Source organism: Pongo abelii, chromosome 3 (assembly GCF_028885655.2).
Source record: "Pongo abelii isolate AG06213 chromosome 3, NHGRI_mPonAbe1-v2.0_pri, whole genome shotgun sequence".
NCBI lineage: Eukaryota > Metazoa > Chordata > Mammalia > Primates > Hominidae > Pongo > Pongo abelii.
This window is the reverse complement of record NC_071988.2, coordinates 170001634-170028486: the sequence shown is the minus strand read 5'-3', so window position 1 is coordinate 170028486 and position 26853 is coordinate 170001634. Positions and strand designations below refer to the sequence as shown.

General features: G+C 39.6%; 1 long non-coding RNA gene across 1 annotated transcript; it reads left to right on the top strand.

The window, feature by feature from the left end:
• The first annotated feature begins 2944 nt into the window (after positions 1 to 2944).
• Positions 2945 to 6371, top strand: LOC129059100 (uncharacterized). The gene is made up of 3 exons (XR_008524800.1): positions 2945 to 3083; positions 5445 to 5512; positions 6040 to 6371. It is a non-coding gene; the product is annotated as an uncharacterized LOC129059100 (long non-coding RNA).
• The last annotated feature ends 20482 nt before the right edge of the window (positions 6372 to 26853 follow it).

The following is a 26853-nucleotide window of genomic DNA, read 5'->3' as shown; positions in this document are numbered from 1 at the left end:
AGAAGAATGTTTATTTGGGAATTTTGTGCTTATCCACATGGGAAGAACTCTTGAAACACCACAGAAAAAAAAATGCTAATCTGGCTTCTAAATTAAAATGTTAGAATCCTAAAAACATAACTTCAAAAGATTTGTGCTTCAAGGTGGCAAAGGCAACCTATACTTACTTCTCAAGTCAGTTCTTTTTCCCCGTGGCATTTTAAAACATGTTAATCCAGGCCCACTCATAAACCTCAGCAGCAGGGGATCATTGTTCATTGGTTTATTATGGGCAGACCAAACTGGTTTTAACTGAGCAGAGGAAGTTAATTATCGAATGTTTTAGTTGGCTCCAACAATGAATAACCAGTTCTTGTTGGACACCGTCTTAACTCACCATGCGACATTATAAGAATGGGGGCGGGAGGGGGGAGGGATGGGGGAAGGGAAATCGCCCATCAGAATCTGCAATGCGGGAATTTGCTGGGGCTGCTCTAATCTGTTTCCCAGGTTGTTCGAACCAGTTCAAGAGCAGTTAAACAAGGTTATGTAAGTGACATGTGATGTAGCCCAAAATAGTGACTGCAAACACAGGCTGCTGTTGCTGGGCAGTTGTCAACTGCTTAAAAAAAAAAAAAAAAACTTGCAGCAGAACAACAAATGGATCTTTAAAAATGAGAAAGAGATTTAAGCACAAAGTTAATTTTAAAAAGGATTTGGAGAAATTGCCTTTCTGATACTGAAAATAAATGATTTTTTTTTTTTAAATAGGGAAACTTACATTGTACATAATAAGGTCTGGTTATTCTGGAGTATCGACCAGGGGTAGTTAGTGAAGACGTACTTGTAACCAGTTTGGTGCTCTACTAAACATATAGTTCCCGTGTTTGAATGAACAGCAACAACAACCAAACCCTCAGATTTATTAATGGCTCTGGCATATAACAAATTATTAAGCAATAGATCATTCAGAGAGTGATAAATATCAAACGATTTTTATAAGTTACTGTCCCTTTTATTTAAATACTTTGTATCTTCAAGATATGAAAAAGAAAACATTTCACATAACATAGGGAGCATAAAAATAAGGTTTTAAAGGAAAACAAGATTCAGTGGTAAATTTGTTCAAGATTGTTTTTTAGAAGGAAAACAAAAACACCAGAAGAGGGTTTAAACTATGCCTTCACTGTCATCAACATTTGGATTCCCATAATGACCACATTCCCTGGGTTCCCTGCCTTTTAATGAGCTCCAGATCTGGGAAAGTAGGAATTAAGGAGCGAGATACAGAGGAAGTGGGATGAGGGGGGGACCTTAGGGCCTTTGTTAGGATTCAAGCTCAGGAGCTCACTCTGTATGTGTCCGTATTTGTGAGATCTGAATCTCAGAGACTCTGGTGTTAACTCTGTCTCTCTTCATGTGTAAGCGACCTGTAAAATAGCACATTTCCCACCCGGATTCTGAACAAATTGAGTTATAAAACAAAGGAGTGGCTGGTGGAAGATAAAACATCAACATTTGGGGGTAAATAAGTTGAAATATATGACTTAGTGATGAGAGCCAAAAGGGCCTGTCATCTGAGCCCCCATATTAGGTACAGGCAAGGGAACAGCTGGATCAGGACAGGCCTCCCCAAGACTGGAGGCTGAGCACCTGCTCCTAGAGGGAGCTCTCCCACAAAAGGACGAAGCCAATGTGGAGGCAGGCAAGCCAGATTAATTCTTCTCAAATGTACTAATGAAAGCAGACTGAGTAAAGGGGATGGAGAGAGGCCTGTGGTGTAACATCTTGGAGCTTCCTCCCCCTGGAAAAAAAGGTCAAGGGTGGGCAGAGGTGTTCCCCACTGGAGGCTCAATCTGAGGCCCCAGCACCGCCTCTCTGTGGGGACGGGAAGGAATCTGGGTACTGGGGCGGGAGCAAATGTCAATGTTCAGTGTGTTTTGATTTTCCATATTCAGTCCCCCATATGTAAAAGGCTGTGTTCCCAATGTGTGATAAGTCAGTTTTTTAAAACATAAAATTTTGGGCATTCTGTTCATAAGATGTAATTCAAGCACCTCCTTCTCTGCAAATTCTTCTTTAAAGATTCTCAAGGGTATTTGTAGGTGTCTGCTGTGGTTTGAGGGCTTCCAGAACCTGGTTCTTTTCATATCTCATAGCTAACTCTCCCTGAGAACCTCAGGGTCTTGCTTGATAGAAGGGTACTACCCTGATGATCAGCCATGTGTATGGAGGGATAGAATGTTTTCCAGATATAGGTAGAGGAGTGGGACACTGATGGGGAGTTGAAGGGGGTATATGGATCTGTAGATGTCATAGAACATGAAATTAGTGGAGCCAGAGAAAAACAGAAATGAGACTCCCTTCTAAGATTTAAAAGAAAAGATATGCCAGAAGTGCTGCCACCACCCATGACCAAGCATCAGTCAGGGTTGGCAGGCAGAGGAGATGGTGCATGCTGACTACTGTCTATAGTTGAGGATGTCTGTAGCAATGGTGTTTGTGATTTAGGACCAACCTATATCTCTCTTATATCTCTTATATCTCTCTTGTGAAGAGAGATTACAAGCAGGCAACGGACCAATCTTCTGAGTTCTTTTATTTGTTAAAATAAACCATAAGCATATTGTCCTTCACATCCATAATAGGAACAATACATGCCAATAATAAAAACACCAAAACTAAAACCACCAGTAAACATAATCCAATGTTATTAGGTCAGATGCCTCTGACCAAGCTTTGGTTCCTTTTTCTGAAATGGTCGTAAGTTTTGCTAAGCACATCTTTGGGCTCTGGCCTGCCCACCTCCCCTCCCTGTGCCACACTGGCTCAACTCACATTGAATATGGAGCCTATAAGAGCTTGGACTTGAGAGATTAAGCAGTGAAGGGCCCTGGAAGGCCTTTAAACAGATGATGTCATAATCAGATCTGTGATTCAGGGGGAAGACTGTGCAGGCTCTACAGAAGATGGAGAAACTTCTGGGGAGGCCCAGAGCCCTAAGTGCCTGCCCTAGAGGCCGCAGTTTCCTGTGGAGTACTCCCTACGCCACTGATGGGTACAGATGGAGGGAAACACCCCTTAGCTTCATTTCAACCAAAATGGTTCTCTTTCTTTTTTTAACCTATTGATACCTGTGTAAGAGTTGTTTTTTTTTTTTTTAATAACTTTTAAATTGAAGTTAGAATCATTTGATTTAGAAGTGGTGAATTAGTAGAGGCAGGTAGACTAGTTATAAGTCCATTGAAATTATACTGATAATATGCAGTAATACATGATAATAGTAATAATGATAATTACAGAAATACAGCGATAACAGCTACCATTCATTTTATCCTTACTGCATAACAGTGACTATTTTAAGTGCTTTATGTGGTATATTATTTTCATGATAACTCATGAAATAGGCACTTTTATAATTCTTGTTTAACAAGTCAGGAAACTGATATATGAAAAGGTTAAGTAACTTCTCCAAAGTCAGATAGTAACAGGGATTCAAACTCCATAATTCAGAAGTTTAACCAAGAGATCTTGCAATGAAGAAAGTACTGATGGATATAGATGGGACACAAAAGACACTTAGAAGGGAGAATCATCAGTTCTTTGCCAGCAGTTGAATGTAGAGGATTGTGGGGAGAAGCGGTGTAAATCATGGATAACTTGCAGCTTCTAGTTCATACAACTGCTTGTAGCTTTAAAATTGGGCATATAGCAGGCGGGAAGGGGGCTGTGTGGGGGGTGGGGATGTGACATTTGATTAGTGAACAGGGAGGGATTGAAGTGTCAGAGACATTCAGGTAGGAACATTCAGTGGACAGGTATATGCATGGGGCTGAAACCCAGAAGAGAGGAAGGGGCACTGCAGCCCGCAGGGCATTGGTGGCCTCTGGAAGTGGCTGGGCTACCAGACTGTGTGGACACTGTCTGTTCCTCCTCTGTACCCGTCCTGCCTGTGCTTCTGCCAGACCAGTTGCTTACTGAACACTTAACTGTATCTCAGCCTTCCTTGGGCTTATTCTTTGTGTGGAACACCTGTACATCTGTCCTTTCCATGTTTCATTGTATGAACATTCCTCTAGAACATTCCTTAAGGCTTACCCCAGATGCTTTCCTTCTCCATAAAGGCCGATTCATCCCCCAACTTCAATATGATCCCTTCCTTAAGTCAGAACTTATCAAGAACACATGATATATCTTTTTTTAACTTTTAAGTTCAGAGGTACATGTACAGGTTTGTTACATAGGGAGATTTATCTTAATCATTTTAATTTCCCCAACCTACTCCTAACCCCTAGAATATAAGGTCTTGGAAGAAATGGACTATGTTTTACCTTTTTATATTCTGCCTTAAAAATCCTTGTGGAATGGAATTAACTCATTGTCTGGGAACATATGTTAAATCCTAGAACCTCTTTTACTTGTTTGCCGAGGGCCTTGCTCCTCAACCTGCCTGTCTGTAAATATCAGCTACCTCTGCCTTCTCTCGTCCACAGGGGTACAGTTTTCCTCAAGGCTCCTGGCAAAATGGAATTCAGTCTCCCAGGCTCACCTTTGCTTCTGCCCCTGAGTGTATGTGCCTACTTACTTTTAAGAATCTTGATATTAAGTAATATATTAAAAAAAAGAGATATCAAGAGAAATAATACAAGGAAGTTATAACTTTCCAGAGTCTTATCCCATGCCTATAGTCTTGGGCCCTAGTCTAGAATTCTTAGCTGAGTTGCAGATAGGGCAGTCCTGGCTTTTTATCCTCTGTTTACCCTGAAGATATATTTCAACACGCTCATATCCTTGCCAGCTTTTAGAAAAAAGCTAAAGACTTAAAGATGGGTTCAGAGCTGAATGGCATTTGTCTTGGCTCAGCTGGACTCTTTTCATCTAGAGGCCTTCCTACTCAAAGGCGACATTCTGCTCCCACAGGACGCTCTTTACTCACTTAACTTTCATTTCGAGTTGATTTTTGTTCTTTGGATTTTCTCATCCTACATTTTTTTTTTTGAGATGGAGTCTCGCTCTGTCGCCTAGGCTGGAGTGCAGTGGTGCCATCTCGGCTCACTGCAAGCTCTGCCTCCCGGGTTCACACCATTCTCCTGCCTCAGCCTCCCGAGTAGCTGGGACTACAGGTGCCCGCCACCACGCCCAGCTAATTTTTTGTATTTTTAGTAGAGACAGGTTGGTCTCGATCTCCTGACCTCATGATCCACCCACCTCAGCCTCCCAAAGTGCTGGGATTACAGGCGTGAGCCATCACACCCGGCCCCATTTTTTTTTAAGTGAGCTAACAAAATGGTTATCACTACCACCTCTACCACCTTTTTAAAATTTTTTTGGTTTTTTTCTTTTTTTTTTTTTTTTTTTAGTTCTTTCTTCAGGCCGGGCTTTGTGCTTCTTGCTTTATGTGTATATTATTCATTTGAAACCCTTTAACAATATAGAAAGTAGGCATTACTCTTTGCATTTTATAGATCAAGATACCAATGCTGGAAACATTGAGCCACTTGGCTGAGGCTCTGAGAGCTCCTTATTGACTCAGGTAGGATTGAGACCCAGATGGACCCTGGTTGCGAAGCTGGTCCCCTTTTCATTGTGCTTTCTCCTCCCTGCCCTTCGTTTTTCTACTTTTCTGTTCTTATGCTATTGATGCTTAGAGACCTGCATGTCACATAATCTGTATTTTCTCAGTTGGGACCAGGCCAAGTATAACAAAAAGTTGCTTCTTGATTTCAAAATAATTGAAAATTGTAAAAGACAATTTTTATTGAATGCAGTAACTTTTAAAATAATGAGATTAACTTTTAAACACTGAATTATTCTACAGTTAAAAGCAATACTATAGTTTAAAACATTAGAAAAAAATGATACCTTTGATTTATTTTTAAACTCAACTTTGTTATTGTTTTTTAAGTCCATAAAGCATTTTTTCTTTTATTTTCCCTTTAATTTAGTTCTTCTGGTTTTCCTATAAGTCTTTCAATTTGTGTTACACGTGCACTAACTGACCTAAGCATCTTGGTACTTCATTCAAGTTTATCCTAACCTTGGAAGCTTTCTGTCTTCTAGAATGGCTGCCTTGTGCCAAAAAAGCTGCCCCAACCTCAAGCAGGAGGTACACTGAACTCGAGTACACAGATGGATGGATGACTAAAGTTCCCTGAGTCCTACTGGACAGATTTTGGTTGTGTGTTGTGTTGCTTTAATATGAATTAAGGAATGAGACACATATTATATATTTGTGTAGGTGTAACTTAAATTTTTAATGTTTACACAACTAAAAATATAAACGACAAAATTTTCTGAAAATGACATGTCTCCAACAGTCTCTTACAACTCTCCTATCCTATTTGTGGAAGATGAAATATTGTTTTGGGAAGAAAATCATCCTGGGTTGTTACAGTAACAAATTTTTGAAGGGTATTTATTTTTTAAAATCCTTCCAGAACAATCCTGGCATTTGAAAGTCTCTGTTTTTGAACACCCAAAGAAGAAAATCTTCCAATGTGTTCATAAGACAGTGGCCATTTTTTTCCGTTCTGTATGCCTACAATCTAAAAAGTCTTAGTTACATTTACTGAACATTCACAGAAGTGAATCTTAGACTACAGCAGACCAACCCTTATGCAAATGATTCGTGACCTTGCAACATATTGGAGGTTCCCCATAAATACTTATTGAATTAAAACAAATTTAAATTACATTTAGTTATTTCTTTGGACTTTAAAGTTTATTCAGTTCAGTGTATATTAAAGATGAAATCTGTGGTTTTGTATTCAATCTCATACTATGCAAAAGGCACATAATGTCAGTTGTCAGTAGAAATGCTGGCTAGTAGAGTGTGCTTCTCTCAACATTCTGTTGCTTCTCATTTCCAAAGAGCATCTTCAATGTCTTATTAGACCAACAGTAAATTATGTTGCAAATTAGTATTTAGAAAACCCTTTCCTGGCCTTGAGGCACAGCAATATTATCAGACTTCCTAAATTATTCTTCCAACTCTACCTTTTTGGGAAGTCACTTTATCAATTCTGGTATGAGTTTCTTCGGTGAATAGCAGCAATAATAATCTCACCTATGTCATAGGGTTGTTCTGTGGGTTAACTAAGATAGAACTCTAATGTAGCATTAAAATTTTATTTTAAAAGTGGAAACCTCTCTAAGCTGCTGTACAACATCATGAAACATTATATTCATCAGTTACCATTTTTACCGTGGATATTGATTGCCTTTGTGTAATTATCTACACCTACCTATATTCATTAAGAGCCTTCCATTTTTAGAAAAGGCATTAGATTATTATAATGGCAGGGTTTCATTTCTTCACTTTGATAGATTTCCCTATTCTGTTACTATTGTTTTATTGTTATTATTATTACTAAGATTTACTATAATGTTAGAGAATATACTTTAGATTAAATTATTTTAATTACATTAAGTGATGCACATTATTTTTATTGAGTACTTACTGTAATTTACTTAGTAATTCTTAAATCAAGGGAACATGATGGTACTACACTGAAGGGAGTGCTTTGGAGCTTGTTCACTACTTTGCAGTAAACAGTGGGCCTCCCTCTCTTCTTTTCAATAACCCATGACTCTTCAGGCTTCACGCTCCAGTCTATGCTCACCCACCATATGATCTCACCCAGTTTTATGGCTTAAAATCACATCCATATGCTGATTACATCTCTATCCCAGCCCTCTTCCTAACCGCAGACCTGACACCTCCACTTGGATGCCCATCAGGCTTCTCTGACATGCCATTTCCAAGACTGAGCTGGGGTCATTCTTCATAAACCATTGGCTCCTTGTGTCTTCCCCTTTTTAATTAATGACAGTTCCCTTTTTCTACTTGTTTAGCCCAAGAATCTTAAGGCCTTCTTAACTCCTCATTTCCTCTGGTCTGTCAGCAAACCCTTGCAGCTCTACTTTTGGAATACATCTAGAATCTCACCACTGCCACTGCTACCACAATGACCCAGCCCACTTTCCTCTCTCCCCTAGGTTACAATAATTGCCTTCTACCCCTGGTCTCTCTACTTCTGTCCTTAGTCCACTGCAGTCAGTTTCAACACAGCAGCCAGAGTGATGCTGTGAAATGTAAATCATATCAAGTGACTCCTCTGCTCAAAGCCCTCTAGTCTAGTGGCTTCATCTCAGAGTAAAGGCCAAAGTCTTGAATATCACCTCTAAGGACCTATGTGATGTGGCTCACATTAGCTCTTTATCTCTGTCTTTTCTTACTCTCTACTCATTCTCTTCTGCTCATTCACCCTGGTGTCCCTGCTGTTCCTAGAACATGCCAAGTAATCAGCCCTCACCTTCCTCCCTACCACATTTGCTTTTCCTTCTTTCTGGTATATGTTCTCCCCCAGATGTCCACACTGTTAGATTGAAGGATCTATAGGCCCAATAGATCTATAGACCTTTATTTAAAAATCACCTTCCATGTTCCCTTCATTTTTCTCCCTAGTGCTTATTATTATCTGACATCTTACACATTTTATCTAATTACCTTGTCTATTATGTCTCCCCCAAATCGAATGAAAGTTAAGAGCATAGGCTTTTGTCTGTCTTGTTCATCACTGTATCCCTAGTGCCTCTAGTAGTGCCTAGTACCCAGTGGGTGTTTAGTAAATATTTTTGAATAAATACTAATAAAGCTAGGCTACAATTTCATATTTTGCCAATAGATGCCACTCTCTAAGCCTGTGCTGTGCCCACATCTGATTTTTTTTAGTTCCATATTGTTTTACAGAATGAAATAGTTTAACATTTCCAATTGTGTAATTTGAAAGTGAAATTACTGTGAAATCCCAGTGAAGTCACATGTATAAATGGTGGGCAGGCATAGCAGCTTAAACAGCTGCAGTAGGGTTTTTGTTTAGATTGGTGCTGTTGTGATGTCTGCAGGAAATGTGCACTATTACCTGAACCTATGCAGCTATCAAAAAATTCAAACAATGGAGAAATACGGCTCTACTTATATGAGAACATGTTTGAAAATAAGTGTAATGTTATCATATGTAATCTAAAGTCTCAGCTGCATTAAGCTGACCATCTCCTCCTCTATGTTATCCACAAATCATGTATTTCTACTTTTTTGAGGAAGAGATTTCAAGGCAGGAAAGAAGTAGTTTTATATTCTGAGTATACATATTAATGTTTTGTACTAGTGTACTGTACTTTAACAGTTATTTTTTATTATTTTAATCAGGGCAACACAACTATTTATGTGCTGGAAGAAATGATTGCATCATTGATAAGATTCGACGAAAGAATTGTCCTGCTTGCAGACTTCAGAAATGTCTTCAAGCTGGAATGAATTTAGGAGGTAAGTTTTGTATTTTTAGTTTAATAAAAATTGTTAATAGGTAATGCAACACCACTAAGATCTGTGTACTCTCAAAATTGAAAACGAAGCCAACAGGGAGCAAAGGTTTCTGAAAATCTGATGAGTTCTGTTTTCATGCTAAAACATTTTAGGAGAGAAATATTTATTAGCTAGAGTCAAAAAGAGGTATGTTTTATGGCTATAGTTCTAGTGAATTTTTCAAGCCTGAGTTTGCTAAGTTTCAAGAACTAGGCACTTAACAAAAAACAAAACAAAAATGAATGACTTTTATATAAACCCATAGCTAATAGTTTTTATTGCCACATCTGTTTAGAAATTAGATCTATATGTGATAACATTACCCACATAGGAGTACATACCTAACTTTAGAGGTAAATGTAATAAAGAAAGATATATATGAAAAAAGCTTTGAAATGTTACAGAAGCTCATCAAAAGAGGGGGAGAGGGTAAAAAACTAGAACCAAATGCGAAAGTATACAACGTCCGTGGATAGGAAGACTCAGCATCCTCAAGATATAAATTTTCCCTAAGTTAATTTGTAAATATAGTATAATTCTAAGAAAAATACCAGTTGATTATTCTAAGTTCCTAAAGAATAGCCAGGAATATCTAGAAAAGACAAATAATGGGAGGAACTAGCTCTACCAGATAGGAAAACATATTATAGCTACAATAATTAAAATAGTCTGTGGTATTTGCTTATTGATTGTCAGACAGATTAACAGAAGGTCAAGAAACAGATCCAAATGATATAGGAATTTTGCACATAATAAAACTGGCTTTTAAGATCAGTGGAGGAATGAGAGATTATTCAATAGAAAATACTATGACAATTGGATAACCATCTGGAAAACCAGAAAGTTGAATACCAGCTCTTAACTATACACCAAAATAAATGCTGATGCTTCAAAGATTTAAACTTAGAAAAATAGCCACAGAAGTACTAAAAGAAAACATGAATTTTCTTAATATTCTCCAAGTAGAGAAGACCTTTCCAAATCCCACTATCTGTGGGTTTCATATTACAGATTCAACCAACCATGAATTGAAAACATTTGGTTTAAAAAACAAAAATACAAAAATACAAAATTTAAAACACAGTGTAACATATATATAACATAGCATTCACATTGTATTAGGTATTATAAGTCATCTGGAGATGATTTAACATATACAGGAGGTTGTGCGTAGGTTATGTGCAATACTGGATTCAGGGGATCATGGTGGACAGAAGGCAGGACTAGATTGCAGCTCCAGAAAAAGCAGCATGCAGAGGCTTCCATTGTGAATTTTAGCTCCAGATCCACTGCAAGAACAAACCAGCAATCCCGAGAGGACCCACAGACCCTCTGAAGGAAGCAGACTGCTCCCGTAGGAGCTGGGAGATGCCCCAGTTACTGTGAGTGCCCCAACTGCAGAAGTGGGAAAGGGAGACCCTCCTCTCCTGAACACACACCCCCACTGGAGAAGCTGAAGGTCTGTTTGTGGGAGAAGTTTCTGACTTTACCTGGAGCTGAGTCAACTTAGAGAGCCCAGTGAAATACAGCGGCAGAAGAAGCAGCAGCAAGGTCCTGGGAGCTCTCTGGGTCACCAAGCAGCCCATTCCTGCCTGACACCACAGGGATCCATTGGGAGGGTGGCCGGAGGAGCAGGGGGTAAAACTCCACAGGGAGAAGGAATTCTCCAGCTGAACTTTGTAACAATTTGAACAGGGCGAGAAGCCTCCTTGCCAGAACTCGGGGGAGGGCCCAAATCAGGCCTGCAGACTTCACAGGCAGGGGAAGAACTAAAGCCCTTTTCTGTGGCTGCTGGGAGGCAGATAGCCTTGGGCAAGTTTTCAAGCCCCTCTTGCCCTCTCCCTGGAAACAGACTCAGGCTGTTGGGGCGGCTCAGTGGGAGTGAAACCAGCCCTTCAGTTTGCCTGGGAGCAGGGTGAGGCCTGTGACTGCCGGCTTTCCCCCTCTTCCTTGAAAACCTGCATGACTCAGCAGAGGCAGCCATAATCCTCCTTGGTACACAACTCCAGTGAACTGGGAATCTTGCCCCCACTCCCAACAGCAGCCACAGCAAGACCCACCCAAGGAGAGTCTGAGCTCAGACATGCCTAGCCATGCCCCCACCTGATGGTCCTTCCCTATCAACCCTGGTAGCAGAAGACAAAGGGCATATACTCTTGGGAGTTCTTGGGCCCCACCCATCACAGTTCCCTCAGCACACTACTACAACTGATGCTTTCTGGAAATCGCCACCTCCTGGCAGGAGGCCAACCAGCACAAAAATAGAGCATTAAACCACCAAAGCTAAAAACCCTCATGGAGTCCATTGCACCCTTCACCACCTCCCCTGGAATAAGTGCTGGTATCCACACCTGAGAGACCCATAGACAGTTCACATCACAGGACTCTGTGCAGGCAAGCCCCAGTGCCAGCCCGGAGCCAGGTAGACTTGCTGGGTGGCTAGAAGAGAGACAACAATCACTGTACTTTGGCTCACAGGAAACCACATCCATAGGAAAAGGGGGAGAGTAGTACATCAAGGGAACACAGTGTGGGACAAAAGAATCTGAACAGCAGCTTTCAGCCCTAGACTTTCCCTCTGACAGAGCCTGCACAAATGGAAGAAACCAGAAAACCAACCCTGGTAATATGGCAAAACAAGGCTCTTCAACACCCCAGAAAATCACACAAGTGCACCAGCAATGGATCCAAACCAAGAAGAAATCCCTGATTTATCTCAAAAAGAATTCAAGAGGTTAGTTATTAAGCTAATCAGGGAGGGACCAGAGAACGGCAAAGCCCAATCCAAGGAAATCCAGAAAATGATAAAAGAAGTGAAGGGAGAAATATTCATGGAAATAGATAGCTTAAAGAAAAAAACAATCAAAAATTCTGGAAACTTTGGGCACGCTTTTAGAAATGTGAAATGCTCTGGAAAGTCTAAGCAATGGAACTGAACAAGTAGAAGAAAGAAATTCAGAGCTCAAAGACAAGGTCTTTGAATTAACCCAATCCAACAAAGACAAGGAAAAAAGAATAAGAAAATATGAACAAAACCTCCAAGAAGTCTGGGATTAAGTTAAATAACCAAACGTAAGAATAATCGGTGTACTTGAGGAAGAAGAGAATTCTAAAAGCCTGGAAAGCATATTTGGGGGAATAATCGAGGAAAACTTCCCCGGTCTTGAAGGAGACTTTAACATCCAAATGTAAGTAGCACAAAGAACACCCAGGAAATTCATCACAGAGAGATCATTGCCTAGGTACATTGTCATCAGGTTATCCAAAGTTAAGACAAAGGAAAGAATCTTAAGAGCTGTGAGACAGAAGCACCAGGTAACCTATAAAGGAAAACCTATCAGATTAATAGCAGATTTCTCAGCAGAAACCCTAAAAGCTAGAAGGGATTAGGGACCTATCTTCAGCCTCCTCAAACAAAACAGTTATCAGCCAAAAATTTTGTATCCAGTGAAACTAGGTATCACATATGAAGGAAAGATACAGCCATTTTCAGACAAACAAATGCTGAGAGAATTTGCCACCACCAAGCTACCACTAAAAGAACTGCTAAAAGGAGCTCTAAATCTTGAAACAAATTCTGGAAATACATCAAAACAGAACCTCTTTAAAGCATAAATCACACAGATCTATAAAGCAAAAAAAAAAAGTTAAAAATCAAAAACAAAACCAAAGTATACAGGCAACAAAGAGCGTGATGAATGCAACGGTACTTCACATTTCAATAATAACATTGAATGTAAGTGGCCTAAATGCTCCACTTAAAAGATATAGAACCATAGAATGTATAAGAATCACCAACCAACTATCTGCTGCCTTCAGGAAACTCACCTAACACGTAAGGACTCATATAAACTTAAAGTAAAGGGGTATAAAAGGCATTTCATGCAAATGACACCAAAAGCAAAGAGGCGTTGCTATTCTTATATCACACAAAACAAACTTTAAAGCAACAGTGGTTAAAATCCTAAACATATATGCACGTAACAGTGGAGCTCCCAGATTTATAAAACAATTACTAATAGACCTAAGAAATAAGATAAACAGCAACACAGTAATAGTGGGGGAGGTCAATACTCCACTGACAGCACTAGACAGGTCATCAAGACAGAAAGTCAACAAAGAAACAATGGATTTAAACTATACCTTGGAAAAAATGGACTTAACAGATGTATACAGAACATTTCATCCAGCAACTGCAGAATACACATTCTATTCAACAGCGCATGGAACTTTCTCCAAGATAGACCATGTGATAGACCATAAAACAAGCCTCAATAAATTTAAGAAGGGGGGGAGGAGCCAAGATGGCCGAATAGGAACAGCTCTGGTCTACAGCTCCCAGCGCGAGCGACGCAGAAGACGGGTGATTTCTGCATTTCCATCTGAGGTACCGTGTTCATCTCACTAGGGAGTGCCAGACAGTGGGCGCAGGTCAGTGGGTGAGTGCACCGTGCGCCAGCCGAAGCAGGGGCGAGGCATTGCCTCACTCGGGAAGCGCAAGGGGTCAGGGAGTTCCCCTTCTAGGGGTGACAGACGGCACCTGGAAAATCGGGCCACTCCCACCCGAATACTGTGCTTTTCCCACGGGCTTAGGAAACGGTGCCCCAGGAGAGTATAGCCCGCACCTGGCTCAGAGGGTCCTACGCCCACGGAGTCTCGCTGATTGCTAGCACAGCAGTCTGAGATCAAACAGCAAGTCGGCAGCGAGGCTGGGGGAGAGGCGCCCGCCATTGCCCAGGCTCGCTTAGGTAAACAAAGCAGCCTGGAAGCTTGAACTGGGTGGAGCCCACCACAGCTCAAGGAGGCCTGCCTGCCTCTGTAGGCTCCACCTCTGGGGGCAGGGCACAGACAAACAAAAAGACAGCAGTAACCTCTGCAGACTTAAATGTCCCTGTCTGACAGCTGTGAAGAGAGCAGTGGTTCTCCCAGCACGCAGCTGGAGATCTGAGAACGGGCTGACTGCCTCCTCAAGTGGGTCCCTGACCCCTGACCCCCGAGCAGCCTAACTGGGAGGCACCCCCCAGCAGGGGCAGACTGACACCTCACACGGCCGGCCAGGTACTCCAACAGACCTGCAGCTGAGGGTCCTGTCTGTTAGAAGGAAAACTAACAGAAAGGACATCCACACCAAAAACCCATCTGTACATCACCATCATCAAAGACCAAAAGTAGATAAAACCACAAAGATGGGGAAAAAACAGAGCAGAAAAACTGGAAACTCTAAAAACCAGAGTACCTCTCCTCCTCCAAAGGAACGCAGTTCCTCACCAGCAACGGAACAAAGCTGGACGGAGAATGACTTTGACGAGCTGAAAGAAGGCTTCAGACGATCAAATTACTCCGAGCTACGGGAGGATATTCAAACCAAAGGCAAAGAAGTTGAAAACTTTGAAAAAAATTTAGAAGAATGTATAACTAGAATAACCAATACAGAGAAGTGCTTAAAGGAGCTGATGGAGCTGAAAACCAAGGCTCGAGAACTACGTGAAGAATGCAGAAGCCTCAGGAGCCGATGTGATCAAATGGAAGAAAGGGTATCAGCCCTGGAAGATGAAATGAATGAAATGAAGCGAGAAGGGAAGTTTAGAGAAAAAAGAATAAAAAGAAACGAGCAAAGCCTCCAAGAAATGTTGGACTATGTGAAAAGACCAAATCTACGTCTGATTGGTGTACCTGAAAGTGACGGGGAGAATGGAAACAAGTTGGAAAACACTCTGCAGGATATTATCCAGGAGAACTTCCCCAGTCTAGCAAGGCAGGCCAACATTCAGATTCAGGAAATACAGAGAACGCCACAAAGATACTCCTCGAGAAGAGCAACTCCAAGACACATAATTGTCAGATTCACCAAAGTTGAAATGAAGGAAAAAATGTTAAGGGCAGCCAGAGAGAAAGGTCGGGTTACCATCAAAGGGAAGCCCATCAGACTAACAGCGGATCTCTCGGCAGAAACCCTACAAGCCAGAAGAGAGTGGGGGCCAATATTCAACATTCTTAAAGAAAAGAATTTTCAACCCAGAATTTCATATCCTGCCAAACTAAGCTTCATAAGTGAAGGAGAAATAAAATACTTTACAGACAAGCAAATGCTGAGAGATTTTGTCACCACCAGGCCTGCCCTAAAAGAGCTCCTGAAGGAAGCGCTAAACATGGAAAGGCACAACCGGTACCAGCCACTGCAAAATCATACCGAAATGTAAAGAACATCGAGACTAGGAAGAGACTGCATCAACTAACGAGCAAAATATCCAGCTAACATCATAATGACAGGATCAAATTCACACATAACAATATTAACTTTAAATGTAAATGGACTAAATGCTCCAATTAAAAGACACAGACTGGAAAACTGGATAAAGACTCAAGACCCATCAGTGTGCTGTATTCAGGAAACCCATCTCACGTGCAGAGACACACATAGGCTCAAAATAAAAGGATGGAGGAAGATCTACCAAGCAAATGGAAAACAAAAAAAGGCAGGGGTTGCAATCCTAGTCTCTGATAAAACAGACCTTAAACCAACAAAGATCAAAAGAGACAAAGAAGGCCATTACATAATGGTAAAGGGATTAATTCAACAAGAAGAGCTAACTATCCTAAATATATATGCACCCAATACAGGAGCACCCAGATTCATAAAGCAAGTCCTGAGTGACCTACAAAGAGACTTAGACTCCCACACATTAATAATGGGAGACTTTAACACCCCACTATCAACATTAGACAGATCAACGAGACAGAAAGTCAACAAGGATACCCAGGAATTGAACTCAGCTCTGCACCAAGCAGACCTAATAGACATCTACAGAACTCTCCACCCCAAATCAACAGAATATACATTTTTTTCAGCACCACACCACACCTATTCCAAAATTGACCATATACTTGGAAGTAAAGCTCTCCTCAATAAATGTAAAAGAACAGAAATTGTAACAAACTGTCTCTCAGATCACAGTGCAATCAAGCTAGAACTCAGGATTAAGAATCTCACTCAAAACCGCTCAACTACATGGAAACTGAACAACCTGCTCCTGAATGACTACTGGGTACATAACGAAATGAAGGCAGAAATAAAGATGTTCTTTGAAACCAACGAGAACCAAGACACAACATACCAGAATCTCTGGGATGCATTCAAAGCAGTGTGTAGAGGGAAATTTATAGCACTAAATGCCCACAAGAGAAAGCAGGAAAGATCCAAAATTGACACCCTAACATCACAATTAAAAGAACTAGAAAAGCAAGAGCAAACACATTCAAAAGCTAGCAGAAGGCAAGAAATAACTAAAATCAGAGCAGAACTGAAGGAAATAGAGACACAAAAAACCCTTCAACAAATAAATGAATCCAGGAGCTGGTTTTTTGAAAGGATCAACAAAATTGATAGACCGCTAGCAAGATTAATAAAGAAAAAAAGAGAGAAGAATCAAATAGATGCAATAAAAAATGATAAAGGGGATATCACCACCGATCCCACAGAAATACAAACTACCATCAGAGAATATTACAAACACCTCTATGCAAACAAACTAGAAAATCTGGAAGAAATGGATAAATTCCTCAACACATACACCCTCCCAAGACTAAACCAGGAAGAAGTCGAATCTCTGAATAGACCAATAACAGGAGCTGAAATTGTGGCAATAATCAATAGCTTACCAACCAAAAAAAGTCCAGGACCAGATGGGTTCACAGCTGAATTCTACCAGAGGTACAAGGAGGAGCTGGTACCATTCCTTCTGAAACTATTCCAAACAATAGAAAAAGAGGGAATCCTCCCTAACTCATTTTATGAGGCCAGCATCATCCTGATAACCAAAGCCTGGCAGAGACACAACAAAAAAAGAGAATTTTAGACCAATATCCTTGATGAACATTGATGCAAAAATCCTCAATAAAATACTGGCAAACAGAATCCAGCAGCACATCAAAAAGCTTATCCACCATGATCAAGTGGGCTTCATCCCTGGGATGCAAGGCTGGTTCAATATACGCAAATCAATAAATGTAATCCAGCATATAAACAGAACGAAAGACAAAAACCACATGATTATCTCAATAGATGCAGAAAAGGCCTTTGACAAAATTCAACAACCCTTCATGCTAAAAACTCTCAATAAATTAGGAATTGATGGGACGTATCTCAAAATAATAAGAGCTATTTATGACAAACCCACAGCCAATATCATACTGAATGGGCAAAAACTGGAAGCATTCCCTTTGAAAACTGGCACAAGACAGGGATGCCCTCTCTCACCACTTCTATTCAACATAGTGTTGGAAGTTCTGGCCAGGGCAATTAGGCAGGAGAAGGAAATCAAGGGTATTCAATTAGGAAAAGAGGAAGTCAAATTGTCCCTGTTTGCAGATGACATGATAGTATATCTAGAAAACCCCATTGTCTCAGCCCAAAATCTCCTTAAGCTGATAAGCAACTTCAGCAAAGTCTCAGGATACAAAATCAATGTGCAAAAATCACAAGCATTCTTGTACATCAATAACAGACAAACAGAGAGCCAAATCATGAGTGAACTCCCATTCACAATTGCTTCAAAGAGAATAAAATACCTAGGAATCCAACTTACAAGGGATGTGAAAGACCTCTTCAAGGAGAACTACAAACCACTGCTCAAGGAAATAAAAGAGGATACAAACAGATGGAAGAACATTCCATGCTCATGGGTAGGAAGAATCAATATCATGAAAATGGCCATCCTTCCCAAGGTAATTTACAGATTCAATGCCATCCCCATCAAGCTACCAATGACTTTCTTCACAGAACTGGAAAAAACTACTTTAAAGTTCATGTGGAACCAAAAAAGAGCCCGCATCGCCAAGTCAATCCTAAGCCAAAAGAACAAAGCTGGAGGCATCACACTACCTGACTTCAAACTATACTACAAGGCTACAGTAACCAAAACAGCATGGTACTGGTACCAAAACAGAGATATAGATCAATGGAACAGAACAGAGCCATCAGAAATAATGCCACATATCTACAAGTATCTGATCTTTGACAAACCTGACAAAAACAAGCAATGGGGAAAGGATTCCCTATTTAATAAATGGTGCTGGGAAAACTGGCTAGCCATATGTAGAAAGCTGAAACTGGATCCCTTCCTTACACCTTATACAAAAATCAATTCAAGATGGATTAAACACTTAAATGTTAGACCTAAAACCATAAAAACCCTAGAGGAAAACCTAGGCATTACCATTCAGGACATAGGCATGGGCAAGGACTTCATGTCTAAAACACCAAAAGCAATGGCAACAAAAGCCAAAATTGACAAATGGGATCTAATTAAACTCAAGAGCTTCTGCACAGCAAAAGAAACTACCATCAGAGTGAACAGGCAACCTACAAAATGGGAGAAAATTTTTGCAACCTACTCATCTGACAAAGGGCTAATATCCAGAATCTACAATGAACTCCAACAAATTTACAAGAAAAAAAAAAACAACCCCATCAAAAAGTGGGCGAAGGACATGAACAGACACTTCTCAAAAGAAGACATTTATGCAGCCAAAAAACACATGAAAAAATGCTCACCATCACTGGCCATCAGAGAAATGCAAATCAAAACCACAATGAGATACCATCTCACACCAGTTAGAATGGCAATCATTAAAAAGTCAGGAAACAACAGGTGCTGGAGAGGATGTGGAGAAATAGGAACACTTTTACACTGTTGGTGGGACTGTAAACTAGTTCAACCATTGTGGAAGTCAGTGTGGCGATTCCTCAGGGATCTAGAACTACAAATTCCATTTGACCCAGCCATCCCATTACTGGGTATATACCCAAAGGACTATAAATCATGCTGCTATAAAGACACATGCACACGTATGTTTATTGCGGCATTATTCACAATAGCAAAGACTTGGAACCAACCCAAATGTCCAACAATGATAGGCTGGATTAAGAAAATGTGGCACATATACACCATGGAATACTATGCAGCCATAAAAAATGATGAGTTCACGTCCTTTGTAGGGACATGGATGAAATTGGAAATCATCATTCTCAGTAAACTATCGCAAGAACAAAAAACCAAACACTGCATATTCTCACTCATAGGTGGGAATTGAACAATGAGAACACATGGACACAGGAAGGGGAACATCACACTCTGGGGACTGTTGTGGGGTGGGGGAAGGGGGGAGGGATAGCATTGGGAGATATACCTAATGCGAGATGACGAGTTGGTGGGTGCAGCGCACCAGCATGGCACATGTATACATATGTAACTTACCTGCACATTGCGCACATGTACCATAAAACCTAAAGTATAATAATAATAATAATAATAATAATAATAAAAGAAAAAAAAAAGAAAAAGAACACTTTAAAATAGTGTATAAAAAGTCAAAAAATAAATAAATAAATAAATAAAAATAAATTTAAGAAAATTGAAAATATATCAAGCACTCTCTCAGACCACAGTGGAATAAAATTGGATGTCAACTCCAAAAGGAACCTTCAAAACCATACAAATACATGGAAATTAACCTGCTCCTGAATGAGCATTGGGTCAAAAACAAAATCAAGATGGAAATTTAAAAATTCTTCAAACTGAATGACAGTAATGACACAACCTATCAAAACCTCTGAGATACAGCAAAGGCAGTGCTAAGAGGAAAGTTCATAGCCCTGAATGCCTACATCAAAAAGTCTGAAAGAACACGAACAATCTAAGGTCACAACTCAAAGAACTAGAGAAACAAGAACAAACCAAACCCAAACCCAGCAGAAGAAAAGCAATAACCAAGATCAGAGCAGAACTAAATGAAATTGAAACAAACAAACAATACAAAAGATAAATGAAACAAAAAGCTGGTTCTTTGAAAAGGTAAATAAAATTGATAGACTATTAGCAACATTAACCAAGAAAAGAAGAGAGAAAATCCAAATAACCTCACTAAGAAACAAAATAGGAGATACTAAAACTGACACCACTGAAATACAAAAGATCATTCAAGGCTACTATAAACAACTTTACACACATAAACTAGAAAACCTAGAAGAGATGGATAAAGTCCTGGAAAAATACCATCCTCCTAGCTTAAATCTGGAAGAATTAGATACCTTGAGCAGACCAATAACAAGCAGATTAAAATGGTAACTAAAAAGACTGAAATGGTAACTAAAAAATTGTCAACAAAAAAAAGTCCAGGACCAGATGGATTCACAGCAGAATTCTATCAGACATTCAAAGAATTGGTACCAATCCTTTTGACACTATTCCACAAGAGAGAGAAAGAAGGAACCCTCCCTAATTCATCACCCTAATACCAGAACCAGGAAAGAACATAACCAAAAAAAGAAAACTACAGACTGATATCCCTGATGAACATAGATGCTAAAATTTTTAACAAAATACTAGCTAACTGAATCCAACAACATATCGAAAAGATAATCCACCATGATCAAGTGGGTTTCATACCAGGCATGCAGGGATGGTTTAACATATGCAAGTCAATAAATGTGATATGCTACATAAACAGAATTAAAAACAAAAAAATCACATGATCATCTCAATAGATGCAAAAAATGCATTAAACAAAATCCAGCATCCCTTTTTGATTAAAACTCTTGGCCGGGCATACTGGCTCATGCCTGTAATGCCAACACTTTGGGAGACTGAGGTGGGATGATCATCTGAGATTAGGATCTCAAGAGCAGCCTGGCCAACATGGCAAAACCCCGTCTCTACTAAAAATACAAAAATTAGCCAGGGGTGGTGGCGTGCACCTGTAGTCTCAGCTACTTGGGGAGGCTGAGGCAGGAAAATCGCTTGAACCCAGGAGTCGGAGGTTGCAATGAGCCAAGATCGCGCCACTGCACTCCAGCCTGGGTAGCAGAGTGAGATTCCATCTCAAAAAAAAAAAAAAAAAAAAAACTCTCAGCAAAATCGGCATACAAGGGATATACCTTAATGTAATAAAAGCCTTCTGTGAGAAACCCGCAGCCAACATGATACTGAATCAGGAAAAGTTGAAAGCATTCCCCCTGAGAACTGGAACAAGAAAAGGATGCCCACTGTCACCACTCCTCTTCAACATAGTACTGGAAGTCCTAGCCAGAGCAATCAGACAAGAGAAAGAAATAAACAGTATCCAAATTAGTAAAGAGGAAGTCAGACTGTCACTGTTTGCTGATGATATGATCGTTGACCTTAAAAACCCTAAGGACCCCCCTAGAAAGCTCCTAGAACTGATAAAAGAACTCAGCAAAGCCTCCGGATACAAGAATAACATACAGAAATCAGTAACTCTTCTATACACCAACAGCAACCAAGCAGAAAATGAAATCAAGAACTTATCCCCTTTAACAATACCTGCAAAAAAAAATAAAATAAAATATGTTGGAATATACCTAAGAAAGGAGTCTAAAGACCTCTACAAGGAAAACTACAAAACACTGCTGAGAGTGTTTTGAAAGAAATCATAGACAACACAAACAAATGGAAACACATCCCATGCTCATGGATGGGTAGAATCAATATTGTGAAAATGACCATACTGCCAAAAGCAATCTACAAATTCAATGCAATCCCCATCAAAATGCCAACATCATTCTTCACAGAATTAGAAAAAACAATTCTGAAATTCATACGGAACTAAAAAAGAGCCTACATAGTCAAAGCAAGACTAAGCAAAAAGAACAAACCTGGAGGCATCCCATTACCTGATTTCAAACTATACTATAAGGCCATAGTTACCAAAACAGCATAGTACCAGTATAAAAATAGGTATATAGACCAATGGAACATAGTAGAGAACCCAGAAATAAACCCAGATACTTAGAGCCAACTGATCTTTGACAAATAAACAAAAACATAAAGTAGGGAAAGGACATTTCAACAAATGGTGCTGGGATAATTGTCTGGCCACATGTAGGAGAATGAAACTGGATTCTCATCCCTCACCTTGTACAAAAATCAACTCAAGATGGATTAAGGACTTAAACCTAATACCTGAAACTATGAAAATTCTAGAGGATAATATTGGAAAAAACCCTTCTAGACATTGGTTTAGGCAAGGATTTCATGACCAAGAACCCAAAAGCAAATGCAATAAAAACAAATATAAATTGTTAGGACCTTATTAAACTAAAGAGCTTTTGCACAGTGAAAGGAACAGTCAGCAGAGTAAACAGACAACAGAGTCAGCAGAGTAAACAGACAACAGAGTCAGCAGAGTAAACAGATGACCCACAGAGTGGGAGAAAATCTTCTGTACATCTGACAAAGGGCTAATATACAGAATCTACAATGAACTCAAATAAATCAGTAAGAATAAAACAGTCCCATCCAAAAGTGGGCTAAGGACATGAATACACAATTCTCGAAAGAAGATATACAAATGGCCAACAAACATATGAAAAAATGCTCAACATCACTAATGATCAGGGAAATGCACATCAAAACCAAAATGCAATACCACCTCACTCCTGCAAGAATGGCCATAATCAAAAAATCAAAAAACAGTAGATGTTGGCATAGATGCGGTAAACAGGGAACACTTCTACACTGCTGGTGGGAATGTAAAATAATACAGCCACCATGGAAAACAATGTGGAGATTCATTAAAGAACTAAAAGTAGAACTACCATTTCATCCAGCAGTCCCACTACTGGAAAAGAAGTCATTATTGGAAAGATATACTTGCACACGCATGTTTATAACAGCACAATTCACAATTGCAAAATTGTGGAACCAACCCAAATGCCTATCAATCAACAAGTGGATAAAGAAACTGTGATAGATATATATCACATATATCATATATATATATATATCACAGTTTCTTTATATATATATATATATATATATATATATACACACACACATCAATATGATGGAATACTATGCAGACATAAAAAGGAATGAATTAACAGCATTTGCAGTGACCTGGATGAGATTGGAGAGTATTATTCTAAGTGATGTAACTCAAGAATGGAAAACCAAACATCGTATGTTGTCACTGGTATGTGGGAGCTAAGCTCTGAGGACGCAAAGGCATAAGAATGATACACTGGACTCTGGGGACTTGGGGGGAAGGGTGGGAGGGGGTAAGGGATAAAAGACTACTACAAATATGGCACAGTGTATACTGCTTGGATGATGGGTGCACCAAAATCTCACAAATCACCACTAAAGAACTTATTCATGTAACCAAATACCACCTGTACCCCAATAACTTATGAGGAAATAAATAGATTGTATACAATACTGTGCCATTTTATATGAGAGACCTGAGAATTCATGGATTTTGGTATCTCAGAGCAGGGGATAAGTTTTCCTGGAACCAATCCACTGAGGATGCTGAAAGATGACTATATGAAATAAACTCAGAAGCTATAAAAGCAAAAAATTGAGAAAATGAACATTACTTACAAATCAAATATTACTGCAAAGGCCTTAAACAATATGAAACTGGAGGAAATACAACTTATAGACAAAGGGTTAATTTTTCTCACAGATAAAAAGCTCCTATAATTTTATAAGAAAATAAAACCCAACTCATTAAAAAAACAGGTAAAGGATATGAACAGAACAATTGCAGATAAAAGAAATACAATTGGTTCTTGAAACACATGAAAAGATTCTAAATCTAATCATTATAATAGAAATGCAAATTAAAAATGTAATGAGATGTTATGTTTTTGACAAGGATAAAACATTTTTATGACACTGTTTGATGAGAGTATGGAAATAAAGTTAAACTCATTGATGATCTCCTGCATTTCAGGTGGGAGAATAAATTGGTACAACCCCTATGGAGAGCAATTTGGCTATTTCAATAAAATGTTAAAAGGCACATGCCTTGGACTCAACAATTCCACTTTTAGGAATTTATCCTATGTATATTCTTGCAATGTTAGAAATGATCTCTACATTAAATACTCATTGTGCTGTTATTAAATATCAGAAATTTATTAAATATTCATCTGTTGAGGATGGATTAAATAAATTACAGAATACTCTTCAGACATTAATAAAAATAAAGGGAACTCTGTATATACTAATATGGACTGATCTCCCAAGTAGTATTTAGTGAAAAAAATCAGGTTGTAAAATAGATATACAACTCATAGCATACAAAATATGCTATTTTAGAAAGCATATTGTATAGAACATTTCTGGAATGAAGTATGAGATGCTAGTAGTGGTGGTCATCTCTACAGAGAGGACTTGGGTAGCTGGAAGATGCGATAAGAAGGAAAACTAATTGTCACTGTAGATCCTTCTGTGCCTTTGAATTTTGTATTGTGATGGAAGCATGTGTTGTGTACCCATATTGCCTATTTAAAAAAAAGTAGTTCAAAAAACTAATTAAATGAGACTTCATTTCTTCTTTGCTTTGATCAATGAATTAGCTGGCTTGGCTGATCAGGACCAGGGAGTAAACAGGACTTCCTATAGAGCAGAGCAACTCCTAGAAATCAAGAGAACAGTGAGCTTGGCCTTACTGCTAATGTGAGGACATGCTCCAAGCACCAACACCAAAGCAGAGAGAGGGCCACACTGGCTAAGGGGGCATGCCCTGGAACCAGACTGTGTGAGTGGGAGCCATTGCTCTGCCATTCACTGACCTTGTAACTTCGGGCAAGTTATCCTTTCTTTGTGCTCCAGTTTCTTTTTCCTCACATTGCATTGATCAGCACACCTACCTCTCAGACTGTGATGAGATTTGATGAGTAAATGTATGGTGAGAAGAAAGTGATTACTGAGTGTGTGTTAGTTGGCAGTGGCAGAGGTGGTGAATGTGGGGTGGGTCGTCGTGGCTTCCATAGTGCTTTCACACATTATCTCATTTTATCCTACCAACCTCTGAATCCCCAGCAAAGGCATTATGGCCCCATGTTTTGGTAATGGTGGGCCTCTGGTGCCCAGAGAAGTTAAGTGACTTGCCCAGGCAGTGAGATAATTAAACTAGATCTTGAACTTCTGAGCTCCTTTTCTGGTGTCTCTAGTGCACCACAATGTCCTCTTGTCTGATATTGGAATCATTGCAGATGTGGCCCAAAAGATTACCCTCTGTAGTATGTGAGTGAGAATCAGGACAGATTATTAATAATTTAAAATCTAGATGACACAAGGGTACAGCCACTGGTTGTAAAGTGAACTCAATCTATTTTATAAAATCCATCAGTGGATTTTTTTTAAAAAAGCATATGCTAGGAGGGTATGTTTTAATGTATCTGTATATAATGTGTAGAGTACGTTACAAATAATAGCATATATTACATAAAATATATAAATATTGTTGTAAAGTTGTATATGAAATATATAGTCTTATCCACGCTGTAATATATGGTTACTATTGGTTACTATAAAAATAAAATGCCTATCATTATCATTCTTTTTTTTTCTTTTGTGAGACAGAGTCTTGCTCTTGTCACCCAGCTGGAGTGCAATGGCATGCTCACTGCAACCTCCACCTCCCGGGTTCAAGCGATTCTCCTGCCTCAGCCTCCTGAGTAGCTGAGATTACAGGTGCCCACCACCACACCAGGCTAATTTTTTTTTTTTTTTTTTTGTATTTTTAGTAGAGTTGGGGTTTCGCCATGTTGGCCAGGCTGGTCTCGAACTCCTGACCTCGTGAACTGCCCACCTTGTCCTCCCAAAGTGCTGGGATTACAGGCGTGAGCTACCGCGCCCAGCCTATCCTTATCATTCTTACCTCATAGGGTGTTCTAAGGATTAACTGAGTCAGTAACTTAAAACAGGATTTCTTAACATCTGCACAGTTGACATTTTGGGCCTGATAGTTCTTGTTGTAGAAGACTGTCCTGTGCATAGTAGGGTGTTTATCAGTGTCCCTGGTCTCTACCTACTAGATACCTGCGGCAGTTCACTCTCCTCTAGTTGTGACAACTAAAAATATCTCCAGACTTTACCAAATGTCCCCTTGGGGCCATGGAGCACTGGTTTAGCAATAATAGTAAGAAAGTATTAGGTATTTTCTGTTGAACTATACATTCCATCAGAGGAGGAATTGTTCTTTGCTTATTTGTTGCCTTATCCTCACTGACTGCAACAGTACAGGGCACAAAGTTTGGTGTTCACTGGCTATTGATTGAATACATGAATAAACAATTGGCATTTTTGAGGGCTTGTTGTGCTCTGAGAACTCTGCTGAGCCCATTATATTCACCGTCCCACTTAAGCCTCACAGCAGCGCTATGAGATACATACTCTTCATGTGTCCATTTTACAAGCGAGTTAATGGAGGCATGGAGGTTAAAAATCATCATCACTGGTCATCAGAGAAATGCAAATCAAAACCACAATGAGGTATCATCTTGCACCAATTAGAATGGCGATCATTAAAAAGTCAGGAAACAACAGAGGCTGGAGAGGATGTGGAGAAATAGGAATGCTTTTACACTGTTGGTGAGAGTGTAAACTAGTTCAACCATTGTGGAAGACAGTGTGGCAATTCCTCAAGGATCTAGAACTAGAAATACCATTTGACCCAGCCATCCCATTACTGGG